General features: G+C 31.2%; 1 protein-coding gene across 10 annotated transcripts in view; it reads left to right on the top strand.

Annotated features, from left to right (window-relative positions):
• Positions 1–21,093, top strand: part of LOC119070413 (homeobox protein prospero) — a 90,086-nt gene that overhangs the window by 14,761 nt on the left and 54,232 nt on the right. For 3 of the 10 annotated variants that reach the window (XM_037174744.1, XM_037174746.1, XM_037174753.1), the window contains one exon: positions 12,195–12,244. The gene's annotated coding sequence lies outside the window, so the exon portion shown is untranslated. Of the gene's footprint in view, positions 1–5,138; positions 5,505–7,575; positions 8,860–12,194; positions 12,245–21,093 lie in introns of those variants that run through there. The other 7 variants (XM_037174749.1, XM_037174751.1, XM_037174745.1 and 4 more) reach the window with 6 other exon arrangements.

The raw sequence follows: 21,093 nt of genomic DNA on the forward strand, positions 1-21,093 counted from the left end.
CTCAGAGCTGGTCGAACTGCTACAACCAAATCTATTTTCTGTTGAAAGCTAACACATTCGTGGTCGTTGATCCAGTCGAACAATTTTTCAGAGATATCGAAAATAAAATACAAATCACAAAAATATAGGCTACAATTTTGGCTAAGCATCCATGACTCTTAAATAACAGTAACTATTTTATAGAAACTTTTCAATTACAAATACAAATACAAAATTCTGAGAATCAAAAAAAAAAAATAGACCGGCGTGATTTTAGATTGACTACTCGTTTCCACGTTGTATAGTGATTGAAATTCGTTGCAAAAGATAGTCCTTTAATTTAGCCTTCCCAATTGCCTTTTTAATATGATCCCAATTTTTCTACAAATTTCTTCGTCTCAGGACCCATGGAACCTAAAGTCTCGAACGCAAGCGGGATGAATAAATAATTTTATCGCATACGGTGTGTGTGTATATTGTGCACTATATACACAACGTACATAAGAGTAAACAAATTTACCCCCCTACTGCGTTAAAATACCTCAATGATATAAGGCTGTATATAAGAGACTCGCGCAAGCACTCGTATACGTATACGTCTCTTATATACAGCCTTATAGCAGTAATGTACTATTGCTTTAATTTCATATAATGATATGTTTATTCCTCTCAGCTTTGTAAGCAATTGAGCGTGCTTTCTTTGATGACTCGTTAATATACGATGCAGCCATTGTACCTCTAACAGTTACATCCCACAACAGTGACCTACCATGACTCCATGGTATTAAAATCACTCCATCAGGTCTTTTGTCATCATCTCTTGAGATACCAGGTGGCTGTGTTATGCTAGTAATACCTGCACTAGAAAAATCATGAGAGAAAATCACATTCATACTATCATGTCTAGCGAATTTGTTGAAGAATAAAAAAACAATCAAAATATATCAACAGCCAATAATTTTTCGGCGCGTTTCAACATATCAGACATTACTGGAGAAAGTTCATTTGAGCAACCTTTTTCAAACTTTTTTCACCATTTTCTTAATTACTCGAAATTGCTATATTGGGAAATTGTCTTCTAGTTGTAAAATATGTTAAATTCCACTTTTTATCAAAATTATGTATTTGTAAAACACTATACCTGATGATTTTAGCAAGACTAGCCATATTCTTTTATTTGAAAGCTGGAAAATATACTTGGGGTGTTTAAATGGTACAGAAGGCTACAAAAATGGGACAGAGTAGTTTTTAGATTTCTTTAAAATAATTTAGATGCCCAACACGAAGCATTCATTTAGAGGTTCTAATGCGTTGATCATAGCGAGAAAAACAGCTATAGTGCTTTTGTCTGAACCACTACTCTAACAAACTTATTCGTACATCTGAATGATTTATTTCTTACCACATAAAAAAAGATTTTTTATCCTTTCGTACAATTTAAACACCATCCCAAGTATATTTTCTTTGTATATGGCTTTTGTGGCCCTGTCTGAAACTCTCCAACACCACTACCTTTACAAATTTTTATTTTGACGAGTTGGAAGTTATCGATCGAAGCGTGTTACATAATCCATATCGTCAAAATGAACATTCATTTTCTTTCAATAAAAATACAAATCTTCTTCCAAATTCGACTTACAAATTAAGAGAGATAAACACCACGGATGGGCTAATATAGTATTACTTAAGCCTCGAAGGTTGAATAGAGATACAAGAAAAATGTATTGGTTATTGCATAAACCAGAAAGTTTCCAATTTTTGAACACGTCAATCAAACAGAGAATACAGTCATTTTTTACAATGAATGGAAGGGTTTAACTCGAAAAAATTATTCAAATCCAATCCAATTACAATCAATCTACACTTACTGTACTCTGAGTACACCAGACTCGAAATTATATGGTTTATCACTTCTCCACTTCCGACATAACATATTTTTCATGTAACTAAATAAGAAAAACCTTAACCAATCAAACCATCTACACATTGTTAATTCGCGATTCGACAAAATTCGATATAAGCGTCACATTCAAAATATTAACGATAATCCAATAATTCTGTATAACTAGATGTGATTACGGTAAAATGAACAACAAAAATGTACTCTATGCCATTGAAAGCCAGCGTACATTATTGTTCAGAACCCCATAACCCATCTGTGTAAGATTTAAAAAAATGAAATCAACAGAAACTCGCCTCGGAAAAGTTCTCCCGAAAAGTTTACTCTTTCTTTTGTGGTCTTACTGTCTGTGTTGTGGTAATCTCATTTCTTTTAAATGAAAAACTTTTAATAAGCGCTAAATATTTTGTTTCGTGGCTTGTAAACAGCTGCTGATGTTGTCTAAGACCATTTTGTGATAAATAAATATAACGTCACAGTTAATGAATTCTGTGCACTGTGCACAATAATCTATCTCCGTCTTCAATACGAATCCTACAAAGAAAATTTGTCATTTAATGCCGGCAGCTCTTTGTATCGAAGAATTGCATCTTGATATCTGAAAGTTGGAAATTATTATACTTACAATTCGGTTGGTGAATTTATGTTGGTCCATTCTAAAATTATGTGGAAGCAAGGCACCTCAAAGTTTGTAACTTTGTAAGCTTTGAATTTGTGTAGAAAATTCTTCAGCAATGTATAAGTAGTAGTATTTTTCAGCGCTCTGTTGGTGATATGCCCAAACAACCCTTCGTCCGAATAGTCCAAATATATAGAAAAGGCACACTTAAAATTAGTATTTTTGCCAGCACATTGTCTCTACATTACAATAGTACATAAACTACGATGTAACAGTACAACTTACGTGCAACACTTACAGTTTGTTTACAACATTAACAGTTATTTAGAACAATGGAACCACCAGTGAAAATCGGCTAAAATTGACTCTATTTTCCGATGAGTTTGTGTTGTTTGTATTGAGGCTATTTTGTTTGAATATACATAAAGACCTTGCTTTATCGCGAAACTGGGATTGAAAAATCTGCCTTTCATGCCATTCATCAAATAGTTTACTTAGAAAAACGGCGCGTGTAACCCAATCCTTTTTTCGCGGAAACGAATGTTATGAACTTTACCGTTTGGCCAAAATTAGGCATTGATAGACATTGAAGTTTTTTTTTATATTTAATCTGATGTTCGTTACACTTGCCAATTTTTTTAAATATTCAAATCCTGAAAAAAATCAGTGCTAATTTGTGCGTCGTACCTTTATAGCTAGAACATTCATCCAATGTGACATAATCGTGTATAATATCACCGACATAATGCTGATAAGGTGTGGACGAGATAATTTTTTAATGTCCACGCCTTGTCACCGAAAAAAAGACAACACTTTTTGACAAATTTAAATTGACTAGTCTTGTATGCGGTTGGAACATTTCAGTCTATTTTTGTCCGTGTAGCGTCTCAATCAAAAAAAAAATTGTCTCCGCTATATTCTGCATTCAAACCCCATCGCACCCTCTTGCCGATGTATACCACTTTTAAAAATAAAAAAAAACATAATTCAACGATTTCGTTGACCAGTTACCGAAATTTCATTTCTTTTTTAAATCAAATAATATGAAGGGTGTACAGAACAATAGAAATGCGTATGGTGAATGATGCTATCATACAACCCTTTTCGCTATATGAACGTTTTAACAAGGACATCATCTTTTGCAGCAAAATGCCGTTTACAAGTTATCAATAATTTTGTATTATATGTGTCAATTTCGGTAAACACAGTCCCAGTATTGACCGTGAATTTAAATATTTAACCCAAATATCTCGATATAATAATATATCCATACGTATCCATATATTTATTTATTTATATGTACAACGGTCAATTATGGACAGGAAAAAAATAAAAAAACGCAAATGACACATATTTTTAATATGTTATGTTTAGTATTTTTTTATATTTTCATTGCAAAAAAAAAGAAAATATTTTTTTTTCCGAAAAACATTTAATACATAAACCCCGTGTGCATGTATCACTATGTATTTTTATGTCAAAAATTCTTCGCTATGCATAAAAATGTATGCGATTTGTTTCCGAAAAAAAATATATAAAAAAACACAATGTTTATGCGTAAACTCATGCAATGGAAACAGGGGAAATGCTTTTTTTTCGTCCATGCTTTAAATGAACACACAGTGTATAGTTTTCCATGTTTCGAAGAGAAAATATTTTTTTATTACTTAAATATATTTCGAGTTGGATGTTTTGTATCCAGCTCCGGTGTATGGCGAGGCTGATATATAGTTTTGTTTCCAGATAAACAAAATAAAAATTCGTTAGGAAAGCTTTCACCGCTTTTGGCAGGGTAGAAACTCGAACATATCCTATATGCATACGTAAAATCAGTGTGTGCTATACACACATATATCGAGAGCACCAGACATGTATATAGCTTAGGAGAAAAGTTAGATCATTTTCTGTTTGTCTGGTCATTGTCACACATACACACATTATACACACATGCACACACGTATGCATCTATATAGCAATGAAATCCTTTTCATATATTGCTGCTTATATTCTTCGGTTTTGTTTTTCACATTTTCCTAGTTTTCACGCATATATAAAGCTTGAAGACATGTACTTTTTTTTGGGCTAAAAATGTGCGAACGAAGGCGGGGCAACAACAATAGACGCAAGCGCCTGTCTGAACGGACACTCCCCCACCCGAAAAAATCTTTTTCTAATACTTAATATGTTTTACATACATTCAGTGTTTCTTTTTGGTGCGTCCCGACGCTCAGTCACGCTGTTTCAGCGTTGTTGTTGATACGCGTAATCGCCGTCCGTCGCGTGATGCCAATCTTCTGGCGTCAAATTTCTTATTATTTTTTTTATTAATTATGTCAAAATGCGTATGACAGTTAAAAAAAATAAAGGGCAAAATAATTGTTGGTTCAAGTTTGAATTTTAAAGGAAAAGTAAAGAAAAAAAAATTAAATCAAAAAAATGGATTTTTAAATAAAATTTTTATTGGTAATAATCCTAGTGTAGATCCAAATTTTTCTGTTAATGTAAGTAGTTTAAATGAATGCGTAAAAAATATGTTATGAAAAGAATGGTTCAAAATTCAACATTTTTGGAAAGATCTGTCAATGGTTCAAATTTTTTTCATTTTTTTTCTATAAATACAAAGCAAAATAAACAAACCAAACAAAAAATTAATTAAATGTCTGATTAAAAAGGAACATTAAATCGAAATCTATTTCACCGAGCAAAATGTTTAATTTTATAACGTATTAGCAAATTGCGGACAAAATGACCTACCATTTCTTTATGTTCCACGAACAGTGCAATAGAAACTATGAAATCTTAGTGTCAAATAATTTGTTTATATCGTTCATTTCATTACTTTTCCAAGACAAAAAATAATGTTTTCATCTTTGCTTCGGACAATGTGCAATGTATTCGACAAAATTTGATTTGTGCAATATATAGGAGAAACAGCAAGCCGATATACTTCGAATTATTTTTTTTTTTCAATGAGAACAAGGATTTATGATGTATAGAGAGTAGTTGGTAAGTCATGCTTTTTCGTTGTTTCTCTTACTTCTTAGCTTTCGTTATATTATGCGTATATACAACAAAATATTCCGTTGTAGTTTATATGATATTTGAGTGTGCGACCAGAAAGCATTCTCAATGACTATAAACTCACGAAGATGTTTTTGTGGTTGATTCGCAGTATTTAATTGAAATTGTATAGAAAAATGAGGTAAGAATATGAAATTTCAGAAAAAAATAATTATTGAAATTTGCAATGACGTATCTTTAACTCCCAATATAAATTTAGTGAAAAATAAAAAAGCTCAGAAAATTAACCATTAAAAATCTAACGATAAAAAATGTCATTATAAAAATATTTAATTTGGTCACTTAAAATCCCCAAAACTATATCCCTAACCTTGCACTTAAAACCAAAGACAAAGTCAAAATCCTTAACCGTCATTTTCAAGTCCACTTCATCTCTTCAACTTCCACACCACACTTCTCTGACACACGACAACAAAAACAACACAAACACGAAAAAAAAGAAGAGAAAATAAACAATACTCGAGGTCAATGCTACTTTTCATATCTATTTATTGTTCAAAACATTAAAAAAATGTAATAAAAAAAGATAAAAATAAATAAATAAAATAAATAGGTGGCATGCGCAGCCGAACCAAAAAAAAACCGGACAGTTAAAAAATCGATTACAAAACATTTTCCCAATCTTTATATTTCCAACTCATCTCATGAAATCAATGTATATGCACACATATACACAGCCACTTTAACATGTAAATTGTTCCCAAAATCTCACAAATTACCTGCGATTTTCAGGCAAATTGCCGAGGCGTCAATATTGTATGACAGAAATCGATGTTGCTCAAATTTGAATTATTCTTGCAAAAATTAAAAGTCGTTACAAATTTGAACGACATTCGAAACAGAGACTGGTACAAAAATCAAAAATATACGGAAAATCTGCTCTAACATGTCATGTATATAATATAATATACACACAGCCGTTCAGTATGCACTTCGCATAATATTCTGTTTATCATAATAAAAAAAAACTTTTTTTTCTGTTGTTTTGTTCTCAATTTATTGTTTTGTTGAAATTGAACTGAAGCTATCGTTGACCAGAAAAGAGGGTGGGAAAACCGTTTGCATAATGAAGAAAACTTTTTCTCATATATATACTATACAGGGGTGTAACTTAAAACAATTTTTATTGTCGCTGGTTTAGTACATTTTTGATTTTTGTGCCAGCCCTGTTGAATGTCGTTCAAAATGATCGACGTGTTTTTTTTTAATTTTTTAATGTTAAATTTTTCGGCAACAACGATTTTCTGTTATAGTGACTTCGGCAATTGCCTAAAATCGATGGTACGATTCCACGGTATTTTACCACAATTTTTTATGATAAAGTGGTACACTCGCATGCATATTCTGAGAACAACGTCGGTATAGCGTGCATACAGAAATAGTGGGGTATAATTGCTGTGTTGATGTAAAAAGCTAATTAAAGAGCTTAGACGTGCGCTTCAATCGTGTTCATTTCGATTTGTAAATAAGTAATTCTCAATGAGAAAAGTGGCATGGCATTTTCATTTTTTAATTTTCGCTACCAAAAAAAATCCTGTCAACTTAATCAGCTCTATGTCTTTATTTCTCTTTCTCTTTCTCATCCAAATTGGCATATAGCATTGTTTATTTTCAGAAATTGTCAACAAAAATACCAAAATTGTTACATTAGAACGTTACTAGAGAGAAGACTTTCAATGTTATACTAGAAGAAAGTGGGGATTCATTCACTTCCTTTTCTTTTCTTCGGCATTGCACATAGATACGCTTTTCATGTGTGTATATATATCTACGTACATACATGTTAGAAGTGATGTCCAGCGTTACCCCTTTCTTATTCTGTAGTGTAGTTTTCGGTATATAGAGAGTCTGGTGATCCCTATGGATACATATATGCACCTACTTGAATTATTCATTATGTAGCTATATAATGAGAGCGAGGGTGTTGAATACATGGACAAAAGTAGAAGAAGTAAAAGTGGAAGCGATATGGTGGTGAGATATAAAAGGGGTGAATCGAATGTATTATAGACATATTACAGAAAATTTTTGAACATCCATTTGCACACAGTGGATACGAGAAAAATAGGGCGCATGCTCGGCCCCTCGTGAATGGAGTGTGATATAGAAAATAAGGAAAGAATAATTGCTTGCCGTCACTCTCTCTAAATTCTCAAGGCTTCTTCAGTCGCTGGCCAAAAGTCAAACGAGATTGCTGCAATATTTAGAACATCTTCGGTCACGCGCGCGTAAAAGGAATCGACTTTAGAAACATTCTCTGTGTATATATGGAAATAAAATAGAAATAAATAGTGTTATAGAGAAACTGACCGATCGCTACAATACACTGTCTCAAGTTACCCCACTACCTTTTCTTTAACTTATAACCAGAAAACCACCCCTTTGAGTCAATGTGCGGTGTCTTCTCTTCAACGTAGACTTAACTCATACCATTCTTTTTGTTGACTAGCTTTGATACCAAGGAGTTATCCTTATATAGTGTCGCTTCAGGAAGTTAAACCATATCTAAGCGGACTCTCTTACTGTGCGGACCGAATATAATTTGTGTATCGAGTCTTAAGGAAAACTGATAGTTTTCGTGAACAGTAAGAATCTGACGTTTCAACGGAAAATATTATGAGGAACTTTGAAAAGTTTTTTCGATTGGACCCGTACGTAAAGTGAATATTTGATTCCAAATGGACTAATAAAAAAAAAAGATTTAAAACAAAAAAATAAAAATAAAAAATAAAATCGAAATGAAATGAAAGTGAAAAGAGAATTTACTTAATTTTAACAATTTAAATAAAATAAATAAATGAATCAGTGAAATTAAAAAAAGGAAAAAATTTAAATTAAGTTAATTAAAAATGTTTAAATATTTTGTTAAAATTAAATATTCGTATTGTTTTAAATTGAAAAATGCTCATCTTAGACGATTCAGTGTATATTGTAGCAGTACTAATGTAAAACAATGATAATTTACGAAATCGATGTTTCATAACAACATCATCATTACGGATTTGTACATTTATTTTGATAAAACGTGAATACAAACAAATGAGGAAATTTTAAGGGTTACAATTTTATGAACATTAATTGAAGTGTAAAAAAAACTGAAGTAGGTGTTTCTCGTGTTTGAACTTAATACCTATTGCTGGGAGAGGAAAAAAAAAGGAGTGAAATGTGTGTCGTAAACATTTTTTTAATAACATTTTAAACCGAACATTGATTGTGATGAACTATGAGCTCATAGGATATAATACTGTCTTGGATTTCATTAACGGATTTGTAACCTTTGGTATGTTGTCTACATGTTAGAGTTTTCAGTTGGTTAAATCAAATTCCAAACGCAGTCAACGAGAAAACATTTTTGTTTCTTCGTTTTTCCTTCTTTTTTTTGTTGGTTGACTGGAATATGTGGTTGAAGGAAATAGGACTTTTTTTATTACGATTTTTTAATTTGATAAACAAAATTAAGCTTCAGCGAAAATGTGGGGAAAATGACTGTTAGATTTCCATCGTATTTTTTGGAAGTGTCTTGAAGTGACAATTTAATTCTTATTAATCTAGTACTGACTGTAAAAGCAAAGTCAGAAGACGGCACACGTGAAAATTCAATTTCACTTCAGACCTCATGATAAAGCGAATTTCAAGAATTTTGAATTCTGAAATTTGTGTTCTCTGAAGAAAGTTAATTTATTTTTAGAAAAAGTAAAAACAAAAATTCTTAGATTTTTGTCTCCCAACTAAAAATTTCAATTTTTCTTTGAATAAACTACAGCAGGTCCATAATCTATCTAATCTAATCTAATCAATTCGATCACCTTACAGTTCTGAAAGATTATAAAGTAAAAATTGAGTTAAAAATTTTCGTGAATTCATTTTAAATTTCGACTTCCAGAATTATTTAGAAAAAATTAAAAGTTCGTTCTTTCGCAAATTCAGCAAATCGTTTCTTGACCAGCAATTGAAACGTTTTAAATTCACAATATATGACTTTTCTGATGAGCTAATAATTTTAGAAAAATCGAGAAAAATATTTTCTGACAAAAATACATTATTTGAAGTAAAACATAAAATTGACAACAAAACCATACACCCAAAACAATTTGACTATTTGAATCGCCATCATGTAGACATAAAGCCACAGCCAACCAAATTGATTGTATAAAGAAATATGTTGACTGAGACAATATTTTGTTATGTTATGATTTATCTTATTGGAACCGGACAAATACCAATATCAATTTCAATTTCAAGCGACAAGTATTGAGAAAATGAAAGTGAATTCATATCACCGAAAGTGTGAAAATACGAAATCGTTTCGACTATATTTCCGATTTATAATTAAAAAAGCCTAGGTCTTATTCAATGACTGACGATTTCCTATCAAAATATTCTAATATCGAAAATTTGATTTAATTATTCTATTATTTTGTTTAAAAAGAAGAAGCAGAAATCGAAAACTTACAAAATATTGAAATACATGAAGCTTTTCATTCTCTTTTTTTAAATGTTTTATCTAGCAAAAAGTAGATGTCGCGTCACGTTGTATTACTCCTTATAAGAAAATATACTCGGTTTTCCCTTCTATTTTCTGTGTGTTCTTTACATTGAATTAAGTTATCTTCTCCTGAATGTCTATATGTGAGTGTATATACGGTATATATATATGTGGAGTTTATACATACTATTTTCCCTTCGTAATACGGTTTAATATAGTGTTGCATAGAATCAGATTATACAGCAAATCCGAAGCTTTTTCGTTGAATCATTATATTGTGGTAAAATAAGAATAATTGGTGAACACTTTTGTTTACATAGATTTTTTCTGGACAAATTTGTTACTGACAATGGAAAAGTTTATGTTTTGTATGGACGTTGATGACATGTAACCATGTTTCCTCATCAAATTCGTTGATCAGTAAAAGCAAAAACAACCAAAACAAAGTTTGTTACATAAGAAAAAAATTGATAAGATCGCCACACACGGCACATTCAATTGAGAATTATAATAAACAGACAGTTGAAAGTAGAAACTATATTCTGTTCAAATAACAAGTAAAAATAACAAATTGAGTTTTTCCACTTATTTATCGACATGCCCGTTGTATTTTCTCCTTGGGGAATTACACATACAATTCCAGACTTAAGAAATATGTGGGCGTTTTGATAAGAACGACAGAATATTGTTTTTACTTCTTTTTGTGCACAGTTTCAGTTAAGATAAACTCAAAACCCATGCTAATTAAAAACATGAAAAATATTATTTTCAATCCGTAGATAACGAAAAGTCTTATGGTATGTTATAGTCATTGTATGGTTGATGAGTGGGATCGTTGCGAAGTGAAATGTTTTACTGTCGTTTTCTTTTGTAGTCGAATCTTTTCATAAATAAAAATTTGGCAGATTTTTGTGGTGTGCAAACAAAATTTATGAAGTATGTAACTGCGGCTGGACCAACAGAACTCTATTTTTCTTTTAATACTGTAATCTGGTTTCATTTTTTTTTAAATATCCAAAGATGTTTTCTTTTTCGTAAAAGATATAGTCGATTCCCGGTGGACCATTTCTCGTCTCTAATGTTAATAATCACTTGTGTTTATTGTGTAGTTGAAATGGAAAGGCGTGTATATGGTTATTGTAATATGATAATTTTCAACAAGTCAATATTATCGCCACCGAGTGAACTAATTCACAAAGTGTTTAGTTACACATTATTCGCTCAGGAAACACTTCATTACTAATTGCCAAATTGTGATTATTTACACAGTCCACGTGCAATTCCATTCATACGTATTAGAGCCCCGATTATCCATGTATCTGTGACTCGGAAAACGGGCTTATAATAACAATATACAGAGAATATGACAAGAACCAACCCAAATCACACCATTCAATTAAATATTATCGGTTATGTTTGTGTATGGCTGAGTGTTCTCAGTTAGGTACATATTTGAATGTAATTGCACATATAGCATTTTGTGTATCTCTAACGACTATATTATAGTGCTCAATATATAACGCACCAATTAATAATCTAAACTAACCACAATTGTTGCCGCTATATGGGTACGTGTACTTTTGATCTATATTATAGTAAAAGTGATAGTTTGCAAATGCAGGCACTACCATTGTTTCAAAGGGACATTTACCTACAGTATCGGTTTACTATAGAAGTGTGCTATCGGCATTATATAGTTTGACTTTGACACTGAAAAGTTTTTACACCCATATTAACTATGACTGTTTAGAATTTGTGCTCAGTTCAATATTTTCACCTAGGTTTATGGATATGAGTTCTCATTTTTATCGGCATTAAGTCTTTTTGACGTTTGTCGAATGTTCAGTACTTGAATTAGGCCATTCTCAATCAGTTGAATTGAGACTTTTTCACAATGATTTTTCGAACGAGATCTCTTTTATGCTTAATTTTTGCTCATTCCAATAAATCATCATTCACATTCATATGACTCATAAATTGAATGAGAAAAATATAAAAAAATTTTTGAGCTATACCATCAACGTGCGCTGACATTATTTTGCCTCTATCTTCCCACAGCTAAAATGCCATTTGATTCAATTTTTGTTTTGAGAATTTCGTTTAACTTTTAATTTTAATTTCCATTTCAGACAACGCCATACACATCATATTTTTACTTTACGATTAGCATCACTGTCAGGTAAGTTTATTTGCGAAAAAATATTTTTGTCAAAAGCGAAGAGCAATGAAATTTTATTTAAACTTTACATAAGTGTATATGTACACTATATTCAGCAGTTCACTTTAAAAATCTAAAAAGAATTTACCGAAACATTAATTTAATTAAAATTAATATAGAGCGACAGTTTTATCCTTTCAAACGTTTTTTTGTTTTCCTATTGGTTCATGTTTTTCGTGTGCGTTTAAACGATATAAAATTAAAAATAAAAATGCGAATAATGAGTAATAGGCAAAACTGTCCCTGTTTGAATAAACTTACCAAATTTTAGTTTAAAAAAAAACATAAAATTTTCACGATAATAATTTCAACTGCTGATTTTCGAAATTTTCACCGGTATCGTTGAATTATTAGTTGGAGGTTTATGCCATAAATTATAGTGGAATTTATTCGTGTATTGATTGCCATTGCTATGCTGAATTTTGTAGTTGAAAAAATGTTTGTAAAAATTTTTTCGGGATGAATCGTTGAATTAAAATTTTATTTTGTATCGGTTGATCACACATTGTGTCGGTCGAGTTCTACAGCGAACAATTTTTTGTTTTTGCTTTTTTCAGTTTTCGGTAAATAAATATTTGAAATTGAAGAGTTGAACAAAATATTTCGTTTCTCATTTTATTTAACAGCTTCCAACATTCATAAAAAAAAAATCATTTGTTAATAATGTCTATGGACACTTTTTACACTTGATGTTGATTTACTGTCGCAATTCGTTCTTTCTTAATTGTCTATTAGATTCCAAATCTATCGGAAGCTCTAAATTAAAATTCTTTCTTCGAATCTTCTGTTTTACTTAAAACGAGTTAAGTTGAGTTTGAGCCTTCAGCAAACTTTCAAAAAAGTAATTTCCATTTTATAAAAAAAGAAGAAATAATCGAAAGTTTCGTATTATATTTGTTGCGAATCGATTCACAATTGAAGCATATTTTAACCACTGTAAATGCTTCAACGTCAGAAATATGGAAATCATTTTTGTCTAAAAGTAAATTCAATCTATTTTCCAATGTGAACATCAAATACTCAACTAATGATTGTTTGCGTGCTCGATTTTCCATGATAAAATACGAAATATAACAACGGAATTAGAACTATGCAATTTTCTTTTTGTCGACAACTTAACACTTTAGTAAATATTATAATTTTGAAATATATATGTGAAACTTTGCACAATACGGAAAGACGAAGAAGATTTTCCAATGCATGGGAGTTTCATTGTCGTAATATATCCATATATCTATTCTATATGTATTGATAGGAAGGAATATCGTGGAAATATCCGTTTATATCTGTGGGAGGGATATTTATTGAGAGTTCGTTTTGAAATATTTCCAAAGTTGAAATTGATTTCGTTTCGATTATAAATGTTCAATTTCAATAGCTTTCGTAATAATGTCTTATTGGCGATATGATGATGATGGTTTATGCATGGTAAGTGTTCAACACAATTCACATAGCGTTCGATTAGATTTCATTTTCTTACATTTATCTATACAATAAGACAAGCGGCGGTTACAGCTGATCAGTTTTTGCAAACGAGATGATTTTGTGATTTCCATTTATTCTCAGATTGATAATGAAATGATATTCGACTTAAAGCTAGATCACATCACTTTGGGTCCATTTCAGACTCTAAACTCTCAGAAAAACTACCTACGGCTGGAAAAGTGTTCTAATTGTTAGGTTTTAATTATATGTCGCTAAGTGTTGGCGGTGAATGACTCAATAGTTCTTAGTTTTCATTCAATCCATGAAGACTGGAACCTTCAACGGGTCTACATATTTTGATGCTGTACAGTTGCCTGTCTTTTTGATTATTTTTTGAAAAATGGCTTCTCATAAATTTTATGAAACATTTTCAATTCATTGATAAGCTGAACATATTTCAAGTAAGTTTGCATCTTATAAGTAAATCAGTTGCCGTTTTCCATTTTTCAGTAATATTAATAAAAGTTTCCAACTCGATGTTTGAAATATATAAAAAATTATGCACTCACCACATCCGAACTTTTTTTTTCATTTATACAAATCAAAATTGTATAAAATAAAATGTTCATTTTGTATTGATTCGGATTCTCTTTTATTTTATATACTCAATGTAAAACATAAACAGCAACAATATTGTATGCAATACCTACAAAATACACAACACTCTTACAACAGAATCTCGAGATCAATTTACCGCCTCGTCTATCTTCACGCTACCACCCATTTCCGCCTCGTTTACATAACTATCATTCGGCCATTGAAAGATATCTATTAGGTGGGGAATAATTTTGCAAAATCCAATCCGCGGTACGCGAGCACTCAACCATGCATTTAAATAGAGAAAAAAATATTTTTTTTTGTAGAAAAAGATTGGATGATATCGTTCGTGTGCTTATTTTATGTTAGGTGCTTATACATCTTTATTTATAAGAGATTTTCAATGGATTCTATTTATACATTTATACAGTAAACATAACGTATATGGGCTTATCAGCTAGTTGCTGAGGTGGAGACAACATACCATTTTCGTTGCAGAAATCAGACAACTTTTTTTTTAGATGATAAAACATTTTATCAATGCAGGCAAACATTTATTGAATCATTAAAACGAATAATGAAAACTGGCGAACATTTAACATAAATGCCGATACAAAATATCTTTACAATTCAACAAACAAACCGTATAAAATTTCTACACATTCCAAATGTGTTTCATTGAATGATTTTACATACACAACAAAACTAATCAAATTATTAAACTGTGTATGAAGAAGATTCCATCCCACATTATAGATCCAAATAGTAAGTAATTATTTTGTGATTATATCCACGTGCTATATGGCTTCGTTAAATGTGTAATTTTCTTTTTTTTCTGTAAAAAAAAATAGAAATCGGTATGTCTGCTATAAAAAAACATGCTATTACCGGAAGGATTCACTGTTGACCGATGCAAAGTCTGTCAATCGTGTCTCCGCGACATTATTAGCATGCCATGGGCATTGTATGGATATGTATTTGATGCGTAGAAAAGGTATTCTTTTGATTAATTGATCTTTGTACATGGTTTAGTGGAGTGTTGTGGCATGTGCCAATTGAAAAAAATAAAATCTTGTTTAATTGAGGACGTAGAGCGCGCAGAGCACAAGTCAATTTAACAACGAAAATTAATTAAATTGTCGTGGATGGATTTAGGTACGTTTAGGACCTTCTCAAACCGGGCAAGTTAGCTGCGCTATTTTTTAGGACAGGATAGCTCGGTGGTTACGTACCAGTCTTCTACCAAAATCATACCGGATTTGATTCCAGTGTCAAACAAATTCCATATAGAATTTTTGATACTCGCGTGGGTAACGTCCTAAAGTTTTTACTCAAACGATAGAGCTTAGGTAGTTGTTGTGCAACGGTGTAACCTATGACGTAACTCAAATATGATGAATTCGTATATAATCTAGCCTACATTCAGGCCAGATATCGCGCTAAACGTTCCTTACATATTATTTGCATACTTTGAGGCGTGATTCAGTTGTTGGCACTAAAAAGTTGCTAGTGAGGACTCGTCAAACTAAAGCGAAAGTAACATTAAATCTGTTCCATTTTTTGTTAAAAATATTGTCTAGTGTGTGATGGTTTACTGTATCAGTTTTAAAATGCATTTTCCTATACCATGTGTAAGAGAACATCAGAGCTCAACAGTATTCATAGATATCTGATGATTAGATGTTCTGAAAAGATTATCGTGTTGTCGTATCATTCCTTAGTTGCCTGTTTTTCGGATAAAGCTTTTCAATCGGATATCTTCAAAAAAAAAAAAAAAAATTTTATGGAACATACAGGAAGACCTGTAACATTTCTGATTCAATTTACATAAATTTATTCTTCCATTGTTGATATCTTTTCACAATTTGTGTATAATCAAATCATTGCTCTGTGCTTCTATGAGCACTAATTATCTTTGCTATATTGACGTCTCAGTATATTGAATGAGTTATTTACCTTGCTGTATTCAAGCTGATGTTGATACAATGAGTTAATGAAAAAAAAAACTTTAAAACGCAACCGGAACTACTGTCCAAGCATATTATAATTTATTTTTTGAAAAAATTCTACAATAATAAATTAATGTTATGCCTTCAACATCGTAATGACCTGAAGCATTGCTCAATAAATAAACAATAGGTCACAACACAGAAAAAATTTTTAAAAGAGAATTACCTGATTTTTAGCGAGACACAAAAAACCGGATATGAGGAAGTTTTATGTAGATAAACTTATTTTTTAAACAATTTTTTTACAATAATTCCGTCGCGATACAAATCAATTGTTTGTTAAGTCCCGTGTTGCGTTATGGTTTAGCGAACAAGTTAGTTTAAAGAGTTTTTGGTTCTACAATGTTAATGCTGTATAAAATAGAAAATAATTATAGAACTAGCGTACAATTATTTGTCATTTTTGTATGGTATATATGAATGATATATAAATACAAAAAAATAAAAACATCAAGAACTTCATCACTCAACGCAATTTGCATAAATACATTTCTGTAGCATGTGTAGCAAATACAACTAGAAAAATAATGAATAACAAAACCAATTAAATAAAATGCAAAATATATTTTGAAACAAAAATAAAAATCCTCGATGTGAATTACACGAAGAAGAAAAATGAAAAAACAAAATTAAATGTCAAAATAATCTTAAAATGGAACTTTCACCTCTTTTGTTTAAGGTTTACAAAGAAACGTAACCCTTTATATTCCCTGAGCATTCAAGTCGAAAACACCATTTCTTTTCTTCAAAAAATAAATGATTCGTTTTCTAAGGCGCAAATATTTGCACTTCCTCTTTTTTTTGAATGAAGAAAAATGCCAGCGGGAGATACAGCCGAGTGTTGATTAAATCACCAAACATTTTGGAAAGATTTTTTACTCGTAAATTTAATACATTTAATCGGATTTTACTAAGTAGATGTGGACTTGAAGAAATAAGTCGGTGAATTGAAGGAAAATGGAAATGTCTTTCTTTTGCGATAAAACGACATATTAGGATGTTGATACCAATGACGAAAAACGGAATAGATTCATCTTACCGGTTTCATCATATCGATAAAGATGCAAAATCAGAAAATTTCCAAAAAAATTAGTTGATTTACGAAATTTAATCTTGCACCATACGCAGTGATAAAAGAGATTTTTTGGCATTACAATTGAAAATTGCATTCACTACATCATAATCGTACATAGCCTACGATAAAACCGTTCAACTTACGTACGACACTTCAAAAAAACTTTTATTTAAAAAAAACATTTCACGTTTGGCCGGACTCTTATTCCTCAGCCACATCAAAGGCAATTGTCTAAAAACGGTAAACGTATCACTATTCCATCTGGTACTTGTTTCGTTTCAAGTATCGCTTCGTGTTTGATAACAAATCTGTTACTTCCTTAGTTTAGCTATACCATGTATATAAGTAAACATTGACCAGAGCTAATCTCTTATTTTCGTGGTGGTTGTCGACAACAGATGACTAGCCATTTCTATCATGTATCACTGAATCACTGTAAATTTGTCGAATAAAAAAATGTTTATGATTGATATGTCAGCATTATCTACATCTTCAAATATTTACTACTTGTAAAACCAAACAAGTGCCTTCCCAACGTAAATAACACATCCGACTTACAATAAATATATTCCTATAAATTTTTCCCCGAGGGGGAATCAACAAGTGCCTTAAATATACACTCAAACAGTTTCTTAACATTTTCTTACCCCAATCTTATGCATCGTTTAGCTTTTAGCATTATGTTCTATTATGTAATAAACGGTTTAAAGACGATTTGCTTTTTGTGTGTAAGGAGATAGTATAAACCTCAAGTGTACAAATGTTATTTTATGGTTGCGGGGGGTTAAGTGCCGATTTAGAATAAAAGGAATAAATATAGATACATAATGAGCATAAGAATATATATACGTACGTAAGTTTAACATTTTAACATTTATTTATTTATTTTTTTACTTTGTTATTCGGTGTTTAAGAGGGTGTGTTATTATACCTGTCAGCTGGATTATAAAGATGGATTTATTTACGTTGGCTATATTTCATAATTCGAATATTCGAACATTTGAACATTTGGTTACAAATTATGATGTTTTGCTTATTAATTTTACGACAACTCATTTTCTATTTCAAATAATTGGAATCGAAAACAACCAAACAATTATTATGAGAAACTTCTGTCAGCTGTCACTTATTTTACTTTTTTCAAAATTTTGACAATAACCATCACGGGTCAGTGAACTTGAAGCATGTAGGGTTTCTATTTCTTTTCGTTAACAAACAAAAAAATATCCTAACATGGTCTTGTTGGCAATTTACCTTGGTCATTCTTGTAATCCGATACGTTGTGCCGTTTTTTTTTTTAAAGATTTGTACATTCATACAAACATGAAATTGTTAAAGGAATTTTGATGGTCATTCTCCATCAGCAAACTCGTTCTGTAGCACACCAATTTTTGTTTAATTTTTCTCTATTTAAATTTTAAAGCAAACTTTACAAACAGGAATGAAGAAATTTACTATGTTTAACTGATCTCATGATCTAAAATTATAAGAAAAATATTAGTTTCTCTGTTAAAAAATGCTTGTCAATATGAGGAAGTCGGTCCTCGAACTAGTTTTAAAATATCACCACTTCGTCGCGCATTTCCAACGTCATTTAGGTAGAACATTGTTCCTAACTTCTGCTGAAAAACTTTACGAATTAGATTCCATAACTCACCTCCGGCTCGTGATGAAAACCTCTCATACGCTAAAAAGCCTTTCAGCATGCGTTAGGAAAATAACTATTATGACATCTAGTGCAAAGTACTTTATTAGGCTCTAGATGTGTAATTATCACACGAGACCCCATGAAGTACTTTTTATTTCCTTTTGTTTTACATTGTGCTCTAAGGTCGGAATAAAAATGAAAAGTCACATTTATTCGTGCGATTATTGACTTTGTTTTCGACAATTTTTACATAAAAACTGAACTTTTCGTCCCTACTCCCTTCATATCTAAATGACTACAGTAATAATTCCACAGTCATGAGCAAATCTGCAATTTTATTCAGACGTCGTCGGTTTTCATTGTTATTCTAATGCAATCAGAAAAAAATTATTATTTTTCTCGTGTAAACTTAACCTTATGCTGAAAGAATTCTAAAAAAATTCGGAAATTCGTAGGTTCCACAATGAAACACTAGGACACATTTGTTGTACAAATTTTTTACAGCTCAAATCCATCTACTCCCCAATGTTTTAGTTTCGTTTCAACGTAACGGATTAGATGAATGAACAATTTTAAGGAAATTCACGGTACTTTGACTCGGTATATTAATTACCGGAATTAGAGATGAATTTTAATTTTTACATTTTCCGCTTACAAGAATTTACTTATTTGTTGTCGGTGTTTGTATCTACATCAGCAACAACAAAAACTTGTTACTTCTGTAAAATCTTTTTTTTTACATTTTACCTCGTTTCTTAATTAAAAATGTTAAAAATCGCTTCATTCTACAAATATATTTGGAAAATTAAAACTGTAAAATAACACAAACAATGATAAATGTATCTCATGATTTTGTACTTAAAACGATGGGGTTAGTTTTATGTCTGAAAACGTTGTTGCACTGTTATCAGCTCTGTGCACCAGAATGGTAAATGAGCAAACGAATAGACATTTTTAGAGATCCATTCTACAACAACAGACGTTGGGCGTAAGCAGGCAACCGAAACATTTTATTTCGGTTTGGCTTTTTTTACGGGAACATTATGGGAATATTAAACGTATGCATGTGAAATGTAAAGTAAGAATATTTTTGCGGTAAACTGTTGACTAGCATGCATTGTATTATATACGTCGTCACATTAACAAACAAAAATCGACTGTGAGATCGGAACTCTTTTTTTGTTGTTTCCACGAATTAAATGTTCCCGCTTTATGGATGCGTAAATACTTTGTTTCTTTAGTCATATCTCTTTTTTCGGGAGTAATTATAATAGCAAGGAAAGATGGTTGAAATTAAAATATGTTTCGACCATAAGGGAACCTGATCTTATTTGACCGGCAACAAACGTTTTTGTTTCTATTTCATCTCTTTTCATATGGGGAATAACAACGAAAAATATTTGCAATTGTTATTGTCTGAACCACAGCTCTGGCAAATAACAATTTCACTTCGTTTGGACCACTGTGAAATAATAAATGTAATTTTGAAAATTTATTACCGATGCATTTCATGAAAAGTTGTTGAAGCTCGATAGTACTTACGTACTGAAATGAAAACTTTCCACGAAAAATTTTCCAATTACAACATTTTTATTTGTTCGGTTGGTTGTTTGTGCATTGCTGTTACATGTATGAGTTACGGGGATTAGAAATGTTCTAGGTGTTTGCATACGAGTTTCTGGAATTGATTATGGCTTCAATAATTTAGTAATTACCCGATGCTTTCAAAGGAGTATCAAGTACTTTCGATCAATTATTACATCCTTCATAGTAGTCAAGTAGGAAGTAATGCATTAAATACAGAATACAAATGTGGTTTTTTTTCTAGCAATACCGTAGGCTGTAGAGTTTCCATTAATTAATGAATTTTAATTAATCTGTTTTTGTGGCTAGTGCTCTCGGTAGTTGTAATTTAAAATTTGTGATTCGATGCGTTAGTTTGATCTGGCAAAATGTTTTTCTTTGTTATTGCACAACATCGTTATCGTTCACATTTCAGTCACATTTAATGCCGTGCAGGAAATATTTTATCAGATTTTTCGCTGTATCAATTTCG

This window comes from Bradysia coprophila (assembly GCF_014529535.1).
Source record: "Bradysia coprophila strain Holo2 chromosome X unlocalized genomic scaffold, BU_Bcop_v1 contig_79, whole genome shotgun sequence".
NCBI lineage: Eukaryota > Metazoa > Arthropoda > Insecta > Diptera > Sciaridae > Bradysia > Bradysia coprophila.